This window comes from Giraffa tippelskirchi, chromosome 8, assembly GCF_054371585.1.
Source record: "Giraffa tippelskirchi isolate mGirTip1 chromosome 8, T2T-mGirTip1v1.2.pri, whole genome shotgun sequence".
NCBI lineage: Eukaryota > Metazoa > Chordata > Mammalia > Artiodactyla > Giraffidae > Giraffa > Giraffa tippelskirchi.
In genome coordinates, this window is record NC_137282.1 from 182,155 (window position 1) to 195,674 (window position 13,520).

At 46.9% G+C, this 13,520-nt stretch overlaps 1 long non-coding RNA gene and 1 pseudogene across 2 annotated transcripts in view; one reads left to right on the top strand and one right to left on the bottom strand.

The window, feature by feature from the left end:
- LOC145518601 (uncharacterized) overlaps nt 1-13,520 on the bottom strand; it is a 54,795-nt gene that overhangs the window by 19,248 nt on the left and 22,027 nt on the right. Inside the window, exons 5-7 of one of the 2 annotated variants that reach the window (XR_014063021.1) lie at nt 12,885-13,058; nt 12,202-12,323; nt 11,601-11,764 (exon numbers count right to left, since the gene is read on the bottom strand). The exons of the other annotated variant lie outside the window; for it this stretch is intronic. This is a non-coding gene — a long non-coding RNA (uncharacterized LOC145518601). The remainder of the gene's footprint in view (nt 1-11,600; nt 11,765-12,201; nt 12,324-12,884; nt 13,059-13,520) is intronic. 2 annotated transcript variants of the gene reach the window in all.
- Nucleotides 110-7,001, top strand: LOC145516459 (histone-lysine N-methyltransferase PRDM9-like; annotated as a pseudogene).

Sequence of the window (13,520 nt, forward strand, 5' to 3'; positions counted from 1 at the left end):
CAACAGAGAGGGCGGAATACGTGGTTCCCTGCTCCGCCCTGCGCCACCGAGCCCCAGTTCCCTTACCTGTGGTCCGCACCTCTCCGCTCCGCTCACTGGATGCCGAACGATGGGGACCCAGGAGCCCACGAAATGGGCGCTCCCAGCCGCAATGGAGACCCCTGAGACCCGGGACCCGCTGCCTAAGAGCTCGGAGGAGGCGCGCTCCGCCCCCGACACGGCCGGGTGTGCTCTGCCCGTACGCCCGCTCCCAGGAGAGGCACGCGGGCCTCGCTACTGCCGCCAGGTGACATCCATCCGCGAGCAAATCCACCCCACCGAGACAATCCGAGCTTTCTATCCGCTGATCTGTCTATAATTCAGGGATAAAACTATGACTACAGAAAGGAAAGATGACCTGACCTAGGATGGCCATGATATTCTATAGAACCAGAGTAAATTGGTTAAAATAAAAAAAAAATTTCTTGGAAATTGTAAAGCTGGTTCTTTTGCATATGCAATTAAGAACACTTAGCTTGTTAAAAGGCCTGCCTAGGGCAAAGCTTGAAGTTAACCGTTTCCTTGAAAAACACTGCCCACTTTGCCTGAGATCTCAGCTTTGGGTAAATGAGAACTTCAAGCCCCCCCCCCCTCAAAAAAAAGGAGGTCAAAGAGATATTTTAGATCTCAGGCGGAAAACTAGAAGATCTCTGTCTGTCTGTCTGTATGGATTTATGTATGTATCAGTGTGTCTTCTGTTTTTTGATAATATTGCTGAAGTTGGGAGTTCTTATTTAAATAACCTAAAGAAAGGAAGCCCTTTCAAATCAAACAGTTCTAAATACAAGAAAAAAATTGACCTAAATGAATTTTAGATTCATGTGAACTGGGAAATAGTCAATATTCAATATCTAGTATTTATTTTTTTCGCTACTCTAATATCGACATGTCTAAGAGTCATTAACATTAAGCATAAAATTTTTATAGTGCCTAGGGTTATTCTAAGGTAAATATTGCTATATTGTTATATGTCACAAGCTTGTCAACAAAGAAAGTGCCTCTAAAAACAAAAAAACTAAAAAATGTAAATGCGATATGAGCTTTTAGATAAACTATTAAAAATAATTATATTGTAAAATATCTGTCTATAATAGTCTCGATTGAAGGCAGAGGAGAAGGGGACGACAGAGGATAAGATGGTTGGATGGCATCACTGACTCGATGGCCATGAGTTTGAGCAAGCCCCGGGAGTTGGTGATGGGCAGGGAAGCCTGGCATCCTGCAGTCCATGGGGTCCCAAAGAGTCAGACACAACTGAGCAACTGAACTGAACTGAACTTACAATAGTTTCTCCAGATTTTGGTTACCTGAATTTCTATCGTTGTGCTAAACTAAGTGGTGTATTGAATAGCTAGGTCATTTCCAAATAAATTAAGGTTATGAAACATTCACTACTTGACAGGACCTTCCTCTTACACAGAAACTAAAGAGGTTTCTGACTGTCCATGAATAGTGCCTGGTGCCATCCTAAAATGTTCACTGTAAGAAAGCAATTTTTTTTTAGATAGTATCACTGATACGTATGTTCACCAATCTGTAGAATGCCAATATAAAAGTAAGTTCTTGGTTGCTTAAGGAAAATGTATGTCTTGTTATTAAAGAAGGTATGAGGAATGAAATCGCATTTTATGAAGGAAAAAGAAGTAGCTCTGACTTACAGTTTCTGGCAGCTTCAGGGTGGGAGAAGCAAAGGAATGGGTACAGAAAGGGATGAGGAGGTTTTATGGAAGGTGGGCCCCCGGAAAAGAGCTCTGTGCCTAGAACAAGTTTTCCTGAGATGCCGAACTGCCTTTGCTAATGGATTTTAAGTTTCTTTACCTCTTAAGTGATCTGTTCTAGGTTTTCCTTTGAAATCTTTTGTTAACTTTGGGTAAGTGGGTAAGTATTGTTTCACAGTGACTTATGTGATCCTATCTGACTGTTATAAACCCTTTTGATATTTATGAACAAACCTTCCTAAATAATTGACTTCTAGCTAACTTTGGGATGCTTCAGAGAGCCCCTGAGACCTCCCAAAGAGAGATATTAAACAACCTGTGTTCATTTGGCCTGTTAAACTACACGGGAAGTGTTGTCAGAAGGAGTGATGAATCTTCTGAAGTTATATTGTATGGTTGATGATACCAATATAGATATCCTAGAAATTATGTTACATTCGTGAAAATCTGATATGTTCTGGTAAAATGCTGTCAGTTATAATTCTAGTTATCATATTAAAGTGTTTCAAGTCACAGCAATGACCAGATTACTTTGTCAATTTCAATTTAATCAGGTTTTAAACATGCCTTCTATGGTTTCACACTGATGCTTTTGCAAAAATACTGCTACTTCAAGATATATGGAAAAGATTTTTCTAAGCTTACCCATAAACAAAATTTTTTGTTTGTTATCTGGTGAGCTAGTATCAGACTGGAATTTAGTCTAGTCTCTAGGTTAAGAGAACACAGTTTTCTTAGAATGCAGCTTTTGATCACAGATTATGAATTTCTTTACCTTTCAATGATTTATATTTGTTTTTATAACCTTTTTTTTTCCTTCGGTAAAGTAAATAAGCATTATTTAAGATTATGGTACACGTAGGATGGACCAAGCTTTCCCCACTCCTGCAAATTCCCTTAATCCCTCAGATTCTTCTCATGGGGCCAAGGTCTCACTTCCCAGAGGAACAATCCAAGCTTTTTATCAGCTGATCTGCCCCTGATATCAGAGTCAATTTGAGCACTATCTGGTCTATAATTTAGGCATGAAACTATGACTACATAAAGGAAAGATGACTTTTTGATGCAGGATGGCCATGATATTCCTTGGACTTCAGAGAAAATGGGTTAAAATGAATCGTTTTTTTTCTTGGAAAACGCAAAGCTGGTTCTTTTAGCATATGCAGTTGAAAACATCTAGGTTGTTAGGTCAGTTTTCATTCCAGTCCCAAAGAAAGGCAATGACAAAGAATGTTCAAACTGCCGCACAATTGCACTCATCTCACACGCTAGTAAAGTAATGCTCAAAATTCTCCAAGCCAGGCTTCAGCAATACATGAACCGTGAACTTCCAGATGTTAAAGCTGCTTTTAGAAAAGGCAGAGGAACCAGAGATCAAATTGCCAACATCCAATGGATCATCGAAAAAGCAAGAGAGTTCCAGAAAAACATCTATTTCAGCTTTATTGACTATACCAAAACCTTTGACTGTGTGGATCACAATAAACTGGGGAAAATTCTGAAAGAGATGGGAATACCACACCACCTGACCTGCCTCTTGAGAAATCTGTATGCAGGTCAGAAAGAAACAGTTAGAACTGGACATGAAACAACAGACTGGTTCCAAATAGGAAAAAGAATATGTCAAGGCTGTATATTGTCACCCTGCTTATTTAACTTATATGCAGAGTACATCCTGAGAAATGCTGGGCTGGATGAAGCACAAGCTGGAATCAAGATTGCCGGGAGAAATATCAATAACCTCAGATATACAGATGACACCACCCTTATGGCAGAAAGGAAGAAGAACTAAAGAGCCTCTTGATGAAAGCAGTTGAATCCATACAGGCTGAAGAGCACCAGTGACAGCAGAGGGAAATAGTTCTTCTATTTCTTCCTACCAAAAAAATAAAAAATAAAAGAGAGAAGAAAACTTGTAACTCTTTTTCTGACACTCAGATCACCAAAGGGAGAAATTGCTATGAGTATATGGATGCAAAGGACACGTCTTTGGCCAACTGGATGAGGTGAGTGCAGTGAGTCTGCAGTTTGTAGATGTTGCTCTTCCCTCAAGCCCACACCCCTTTCCTTCTCAACCTGTCTCCCTCAATAGCTTTCACATCTTCTTTCCTCTTTTCTGTCCATATCATGCTCTTTTATTTCAAAAGACATTAGAAAGAAAGAAATAAAAATATAGCATGTGCCCTCAAAATACAAGTCTATATGCTGAACAAAACTGGGGGACTTGAAAACAACTTGAGGAGTCTAGATTCACCAGGGACACTTTAACTCACTTAACTGACACTTACCAAGCACTTTATGGTTCAGTTTAGACAGTGAACTTCATTACTGAAGCAGATCACACAACCCATGGCCTTTTGGAGAACATACTGCAGACAGACATTAGCCAGACATTTTAGGAATAGTAACTTTAATTTTTCTATTTTGAGTAACTGCACAGCGCCAGGATAGTCTAACACAGGAGATGTTGAGTCCATGTGGGCAACAACTTCCCCAGGCTCGGTTCCAGTGAGAAGTGAGCCCTGAGGCCTGGGAAGGAATGGGAGGCAGGAGGGCCGTGAGCATGGCCATTCTCTGAGGGCCTCTCCTTTCATCAAGGCAGGCAGAAAGTGACTAAACTATTACTGTTCTGGGTCTCAAGCTATGTCAGAGCACGCTCCAAGTTTCCATGGGAGGAGTGGGCAAGTGAGTAGGACCCTGGATACACACGGGGAGATTGAAGAAAAGCCTCGGGAGAGAAGGCAGGCTGGGGTGAGTGCTGAGGGCTGCGTGCTAGCCAAGGAGCACCAAGTCCTGTGGAATGAAAGAGGTGAAACTTTAATTTAAAGTTTAGCGGAGCTGGAGGTCACCAGCCTCATGGACAGTCCAGGTGGAGACCAGTCTAGAACTGGGCTCTGGAAAATGGCTAATTAGGTAAGGAGAGAAAAGCATTCGAGCCAGGAAGAGGACCGGAAACAGGATCTGGAAATAGGAATTCACACGGCCTGGTCAAAGGTGTGAACAGAAGGTCCCCATGAGGGGCGGTGGGAGCCACGGCGGCCTCAGAGCCTGAAGGCAAGGAGCTGGGCATGGCCCGACCCTGGAGGGCACTCGTTACCTGAGGTTTCTTTCTGTCTCCCCGCCTCGACCCCAGGTACGTGAACTGTGCCCAGGACAACAAGGAGCAGAACCTGGTGCCCTTCCAGTATCACGGGCAGATCTTCTACCAAACCTGCCAGGCGGTCAGGCCGGGCTGTGAGCTGCTGGTCTGGTACGGGGACGAGTATGGCCAGGACCTGGGCATCAAGCGGGACAGCGGGGGGGAAGAGCGAGCTCGCGGCCGGGAGAGGTGAGCGCCACCCCTCTTCCAGCGCCCCAGCCCATCCTGGGGACCCTCCGTGGTCCGATTCCGAAGCAGAGTACAATCCAGTTCAAAGTCAGTCAAGTCGTCATTAAAATGCCTCAGAATTTGATTCATTTCATATGACTATTAGGAAAGATTTTTATATTAAAAATGTTAGTTCTAATTTTCAATATTTCATGTAAAAACTATCTCACATCACCTTCTGCTGAAAGGCTCAGAAGCAAAAAGCAAGTTTCCCAGCACCTACCCGCCCTCTCACCTCTCCCTGTTTCCTCCTCATTTCCTCCCATTTCTGAGCGACACGTGTGCAGTGATTTGCATTCAGTCACTGTTTCAGTTGGTTGTCATGTGAGCTCATACTCTGCACCAGACAGGGCTCCACGCACCGAAACAGACAGAACCACTGCCCTGGGGCAGCACAGGCTTCATGCCAGACAGGGGCTGGTGCTCTGAGGAAAACAGCGCAGGAAAAGTGCCTCGGATCAGTGTGATCAGAGGGTGGGCTGTGGCACAGGATGGTGGGGCAGGGTCTCTGCAGAGATAACACCCCTGGGAAAGGATTCAGGCAAGGGAGCAGCCAGTGCCGCAGCCCCAGGGCCGGGACGAGAGGCTATGCCAGTGGTCGCAGGAGGAAGCACAGAGGGCGAGGAAGGAGGCTGGACCGGAAGCCTCAGGGCCCGTGTCCACGTGCAGGCCCCGGGGGTCTTCCTGGGTGACAGAGAACAACCATGAGGCTTTCAGCTGCAAGCGGCATGTTCTCTGTTCTGTGACGATGCTTTGGTTCATTTTGGGGAAGAGACAGCAGCGGGGAGTCCCCTCAGAGGTCAGTTCATTGCCAGACATGAGGGGAGAGTGGGCTGGCTGAAGATGCACGGGAGTGAGGGTGTGAGGAGTCTGGCTGGAGATGTATTTTTAAACAGGACTTCCTAGTGCATGCTAAATGGACTAAGACTGAAGGAAATAAATGAGGTATGAATACAGGTGAGGCTTGAGAAAGGACATGCCTTTATTTTCTGATTTATGGAAAACTGAGAGAGGAGCAATTTGTGAAACAGTTGGGGCAGTAGGAGCCAGAGACCTGTAGTCAGTGGGACCTGGGCCACTCGGTCTCATCCAGTCTGAAACCCACTTCCTGCAGAGATCGGCGCAAAGGCTGCTCTTTGAACCAGGAGCCCCACGGTCAGCTTTACTCACACCTGCTCTAACTACCCCCTGTGCTCCCTCCCATATGCAGAGAGCTCCAGGCCAGGCGCCCCTAACTTAATAGACCCTTTCCCCTCACAGGGAGCTGCTCAGGAAGATTCCACCTAAGTCATCAAGAGTCTTATCTCTCAGTAGGGTAAAATACCTGTGGCCACGGTGACATGACTTTTCAGATACTTACACGCAGGGAAAGGTCCCTGCAGATCCACCTCTATCAGGAGAGACGCTGCCTCTGATGCTGCGGGAAGGAACCTACTCTGGGTGATAATGTAGAAAAGGCCCTTGACACAGGCTTCCTGGATTTCTGTAGATGTAGCGAATAAGAATGGAATGGAAAAGTGGACTGTAAAGACACACTTGGTGGGAGACAAATCATGCGCTGTCAACACTAAGATGATTAGTAGGCAGGCCTTCTCATGGCAAACCAGCTACCTGACCAAAAGCTTCCTCTTTCAGCAGAACCGAAGCCCAAGATCCACCCGTGTGCCTCCTGCTCTCTGGCCTTCTCCAGTCAGAAATTCCTCAGCCAACACGTCCAACGCAGTCACCCCTCTCAGACGCTCCTGAGACCATCTGCAAGAGACCACCTCCAAGTGGAGGATCTCTGCCCAGGCAATCAAAATCAGCAGCAGCGATATTCCAATCCACACAGCCCGAGTGACAAACCTGAGGGTCACGAGGCCAAGGAAGGGCCCTAACTTTTGCTGAAAAGCATAAGGCTGAAGAGGATTTCAAGGGCCTCTTCCTATTCACCCAGAGGACAAATGGGGGGTTCTGGGGTGCATGAGAGAATGACAGAAGAGCCCAGCACAAGCCAGAAACTGAATCCAGAGGACACAGGCAAATTATTCATGGGGGCAGGGGTCTCAGGGATTATAAAAGTCACATGCAGAGAGTGTGGGCAAGGCTCCACGGATAGGTCAAGTCTCATCACACACCAGAGGACACACACAGGGGAGAAGCCCTATGTTTGCAGGGAGTGTGAGTGAGTCATGACCAACAAACCACATCTTAGCCACAGGAGGATTACTGCAGCCACCCCATGCCGCAGCTCTAAGGGGGCCTCAGAGGAGGTCTATGACCTGTTACTGTCCCCAAGAGTATGAGGAGAGACTTCCCAGGTGGTCTAGTGCCAAGACTCCAATGCAGAGACCCATGTTCAATACCTGATTGGGGAACTAGCTCCCACATGCTGCAACTAAGACACAGTGCAGCCGAATAAATAAATACATAAATAAATATTTTAAAGAAAGAGTGTGATAAGCACAGAATTAATTGATTAAATAGACCTTCCACTTTCATGACAGGAGAGGAGGTAGATAAACAGCAGAGGGCTTCTTAAGTGTTCCGGAGATGTTCATGCCAATTGCCTTCGTGGTTTTTTGTACTCCTAATAAATTTTGTCTCCAAACAAATCTGAAGCCCAGACTATGTACTCATTTCCCCCTTATTTCTGAGAGCAGTGGGGTCCGGTGGTAGCTGAACCCCTGGGGTGGCATAATTTTGGAGCCAACTCAGTTAGGTCATGGGACAGTCAGTTCCTGGGTCCAGGGAGAGGAATCTAGGGTTTGAGACAGACTCTTCAGTGAAGGGAATTCCCCGGCCTCCTGGGAAGTGTGGCCTCTCCTCCTTATAGACCTTGACCCTCCTTTGGCCTCTCCTGGTTGCCCTCTGGTTTCCTCTGACTTCTGTGGCCTCGAACGTGAAGGCCTCATGCACGTGTGTGTGTGCATGTGTGTGCATGTGTGTGTGCCTGGCTCAGCCTGGGCCATCTGGTCTTTGCTGCTCCCTCAGGGTCATCACAGCATCTGGACTCCAGATTTGACCACAGGGGTCCAGTTCTCAGCCCTGCCCTCAGCAGCTGTGCAACCTGGGGCAAGATGCTCAGCCTCTCTGTGTCTCTGTTCTCATCTGTGACACACGGTGGAGGCAGCAGCATTTTAGTCTGATGCATGAGCACAGGGAGAATCTGGCAGAGGCTGGCTGAGAAGGCAAGCCCCACCTTTGCTGTTCTTGGTGTTTTTTTCTTTAACCTTTTCTTATTTTTTAATTGAAAGATAATTGCTTTACAGAATTTTGTTTTCTGCATGTCCTTCAGCCCCTACACCTTCCAGGTCTTCAGAGCTAGACGAGGAAGGGACCGTTTAGGCACTCGGCTGCCCTGATGAGTGTGTGTGAGGTCAGGGGTGCTAAGGGAGGGCGACCTCCCTTCCCGTCACTGCCGTTCCTGCTGAGCGGGGCAGCCCCAGAGCCCCTCCACAGACAGGCAGTGCCAACAGTCATCCACCCTGCCGAGAACAGAGCCTGGGGCCACGTGTGCAAGAAGTCCCTGTCCGGCCCCCATCCCACCCCCACACGGAGGGTCCTCGAAGCACACACAGCAGCTTCTCTATGCATAGGCCTCGTACCTGTGTCCACGTGCTCTGGTCAACGCTGTCGCGACCTTGAAATTCTTAACTATGGAATAGTTCATCCTTACACGTCCCTTGTACGAGTGAAGTCTGATGGACCCCGGGGTGTGCTGTGAGCAGAGCAGATGCGCACAGCAAGGGTCCCAGGGGTGACCAGGCTGCACGAGGGGACAAGGTGGGCACACAAGGCCCCCCGGTGAGTGAAGGTGGGGACCGCATCAGGAAGCCACGCTTGCTTTGACCCAGAACTGAGCTCCGACACAGAGTAGAGACAATGGCGTGCTAAAGAGTCGACCACACCCTCCCCTCTGTGAATGCCCTCTGCCCTGGCCTCATCCTTCCAGGATGTGTTCAGGAGGCTGAAGTTCGGCCGGTCACCAGAAGACACCAAGGGAAGAGTGGGCCGCGGGACGGGGGGCAGAGAGTGCAAACTCCAGGACTGGGGGCAACGGCCAGGCTTCCGAAGCGTCTCTACATGAACTGTGTCAGTAATAACCAACCACTATTACTTTCTCGTTTCTTTCATGCTTTCTTAAAGGAACACGTTTGTCTGTGGCTTGGTTTCCCTACAGGAAGGGAAGCCGTATAGAGTCCCCATCTTCTGCGGCTTTAGGCAGGGGCTGCGGGAGGGAGAGTTAGGGGTGGTGCAGGCAGAGGGGCTTCAACTGAAACACGGTGGGGACCGAACAACTTGCAGGGGCTTCTCACCTGCACCTCCCACCGGAGCTGGGCCTGGAATCCCCTGGAAGCCTGAGCAATTAAAGCTTCTCCTTCCCCTCTGCTCCCCTCTCTTCCGCTCAAAAAGCTGGCTTCTGGGCCAGCCCACAACACCCCCAAATCCCCCATCACCCACAGCCCCGCACAGGCCCTCCCTCACAGAAGTGGGACGACCTGCATGGTGGCGGGGACGGTGTGTGACCCCAGAGCTTGGGGTCTCAGCTGACCTTGAGCAATGGGGCTGGTGCTTTCCACAGCCTCCCAGTCCAGGGAGCTGCCAGCAGCCACAAGCCACGATCTGAAGCGGGGGGTGGGGTGGGGGTGTGAGCTGTCTGAGGTCCCATCCTGTCCCCACGACAGCGGCCAGGTCTCACCTGACACCGTGACTGCTCTGCACGGGCACACAGGACAGCAGCAGTCACGGGGCCACCACAGGCTCCACTCTGACTGCAGCGCTCCCATGGCTGTACCAGCCTCGCCTGCGCGCTGCTCTGCTTGGCTGCCAGGGCTCGGGGACCCTGCGTGAGTTGGTCAGGGCAGAGCTCCAGAAACCAAGCCTGTCTTCAGCCGCCAGACCCACCCTGGTTGCCATACTCATGAGCCCAACCGGTATCTGAAGCCTTTGGGAGAATGACACCACAGACGCTGACCTCAGAGTTCAGGATCCTGAAAACTTACTAAACAGGTTGCTTTTAGTCTTTTATTAAAGTAGGAGGTTGGCAGGAAGGGGGGAGTGGAATGACTTCCTTGGTGGTGCCATGGTTAAGAATCCACCTGCCAATGCAGGAGACACGGGTTCAATCCCTGACCTGGGAAGATCCCACCTGCCATGGAGCAACTAAGCCCATGCACAACTACTGCAGCCATGAAATTAAAAGACGCTTTCTGCTTAGAAGAAATGTTATGACCAACCTAGCATATTAAAAAGCAGAGACGTTACTTTGCCAACAAAGGTCCATCTAGTCAAGGCTATGGTTTTTCCAGTAGTCATGTATGGATGTGAGAGTTGGACTATAAGGAAAGCTGAGCGCCAAAGAATTGATGCTTTTGAACTGTGGTGTTGGAGAAGACTCTTGATAGTCCTGTGGTCTTCAAGGAGATCGAACCAGTCCATCCAAAAGGAAATCAGTCCTGAATATTTGTTGGAAGGACTGATGCTGAAGGTGAAACTCCAATCCTTTGGCCACCTGATGCGAAGAGCTGACTCATTGGAAAAGACCCTGATGCTGGGAAAGATTGGAGGAAGGAGGAGAAGGGGACGACAGAGGATGAGATGCTTGGATAGCATCACTGACTCAATGGACATGAGTTTGGGTAAACTCTGGAAGTTGGTGATGGACAGGGAGGCCTGGTGTGCTGCAGTCCATGGGGTCGCAAAGAGTCTGACACGATTGAGTGACTGAACTGAACTGATTCTTAAAGATCTTATTCAGAAAATCAAAAGACAAGCCACAATCTGGGAGAGAAGTATTTGCAAAACTCATATCTGATGAAGGATTTGGACTCAAAATAGACAAAGACCTCTTGAACAACCCCATAAAAAATGAGTAAAGATCTGAACAGACACCCAGCCAAAAAAAGATATACAGACAGTCAAGAACAAAAACTCGCTCAACATCATACACCATTAGGGAATTACAAATTAAAATCATGAGATATCACATCACACATATTATTAGGACTGTTAAACTCTAAATATATGACAATATCAATTACTGGAGGCTGAGGATCAGCAGGAATGCCCCCTCACTGCTAGTGGGACGCATGCACAGCCACTTTGTAACACAGTTGGGCAGTTTTCCCCGAAGCTAAACAAACCTCACCTTGGGATCCAACAATCGTTATTTCCAGTATTTAAGAAACTGCTTTGAAAAATCCATGCCCAAGTGCAAACGAAAATGAACTTAGGCACAGCAACGCTATTCATAATAGTTAAAAACTTGAAGGCAAGTAGAGTAGGCCACCCCAAAATAAGCCTCTCTGGTGTGAGGATTATTCACGTCGGCTTCAATGGAAAAAAAAAAGAGGACTCTCAGTCAACTAAGTAGAAATTGCCTTTTGTAAAGGACATTTACAACAGAGAAATCTCTGCATTTAAGGGTTGCCCCTGTTTGCACCAGAAATAGAAGGATAATTAACTCAAGTAACTTATCAATGGAAAGGTCTCACCTTAAATCTACCAACAATCATCCTTCTTTACTGTGTCTTGCATGATAACATTCCATAACTGGCTTCTCACATTCCTCAAGATCTTCTGTCTTCAGCTGAAGGTGGTATTTAAGATGATGGCTTGGACATTTCAGGGAGTGACTCAGTTTTCTTTGGTAGCTCCCCTGTATACAGTAGGCATTTGTTGTTTTAGTCACTAAGTCATGTTCAACTCTGGGATCCCATGGACTGTAGCCCCGCAGGCTCCTCTGTCTATGGGATTCCCCAGGCAAGAATACTGGAGTGGGTTGCCAACTCCTTCTCCAGGGGATCTTCACAACCCAGGGATCAAACCTGTCTCTCCTGTTCTGCAGGCGGATTCTTTACCACTAAGCCACCAGGGAAGCACAGAGGAGGTATGCTACTGTTTTTTCTCCTGATGATTTGTCTTTTATTATGGAAGGGCAGAATGAAAATTGTTTTTCCTCCCATACACATACAATAGAGTATTACTCATCAGTAGAAAGGAATGAACCACCAACCCTCAAAAGGCATGGTTAAATCTCACGTGCATATTACTCAGTGAAAGAACACAGTCTGAAGAGACAGCGTGAAGCCTGACCTCATTGATGAGGGATGGGCTCGGTTTGGTGGGTCCTCCTGTTTCCTGGATCTCAGAGGGAGCAGGCTTCAGGGGGCCGTGGAGCAGATATGTGCAGTTCTGCTGCAGATAAGAAATTCAAACTGAAATAGAGATGAATATCTTATGACTTCTCCAAAATAGTTACAGAACAATCGAGTGGAAACCATATGAAATGAAATGACTGTAACCACAAACTGTAAAACTTACACCAAATTCACTCAGATTCATTAACAGACATTTAAAATGCAAAACAATCAAAATTACATGCATATATAAGAAAATATACATGACCTTGGCTTTGGTCTGCAGATCATGAGCTTTGAGTTTTAACACAGAAAACACCAATATACAAAAGATAAAAATAGTGTGGACTTTATAAAATTAAAGATTTCTCCCCTGAAAGACCTTATTCAGAAAGTCTAAAGACAAGCCACAAACTGGGAGAAAAATATTTGCAAACACATCTAATAAAGGATTTGGACCTAAAATAGACAAAGACCTCTAAAATAGCCCCAGTTAAAAAAAAAAAAAATGGGTAAAGATCTAAACAGAAACACCTGGCCAAAGGAGATACGCAAGATGCTAAATATCATAGAAAAATTATACAAAAGTATCATACTACTAGGGAATAACATTTAAAATCATGAGTTAACACACCGCACCTATTAGCACTGTTGTGCTCCGAATAAATGACAGTAGCGATTGCTGGAGGGTGAGGAACAACAGAAGCTCTCCTTCGTTGCTGGTGGTGTTGCAGGAAGGGGGACCCCTTCCAGGCCCCGAAACTGGTCTCTTGTCTAACACTCGGAAATGAATTGTCCGAGGAGACACACGTGCTGACAAAGAAAGAGATTTTATTGGGAAGGGCGCTGGATGGAGAGCAGTAGGGGAAGGGAACCCAGGTTTTATGGTGATGGGATTAATTTCCAGGTTGTCTTTAGCCAATCATTCTGACTCAGAGTCCTGCCTGGTGGTGCTGAAGGGGGAAAGTAGGCCGAACAGATTCCATCTTGGAAATCAGTCTCCATCTTGAAACCACTGTGAACTTTGGACTATATGCCTGGGTGCTCACCTGATGGACACTAAATAATGTGCCCAGTATCCATGGAGACGACGTAACAATTGGAAAACCGACCACCAGATAAAAGGCCTTCAGGACTCCTACCGAGAAATCCCGTCACCAAGGGAGTGTACTAACTTACCCCAAAGCAAAACAAATTATCTGTACAATACCTATTGATATATGTTACCCTGTTTATCCAACTAAGACTTACTGCATATAAATCATAGCTAGCCTT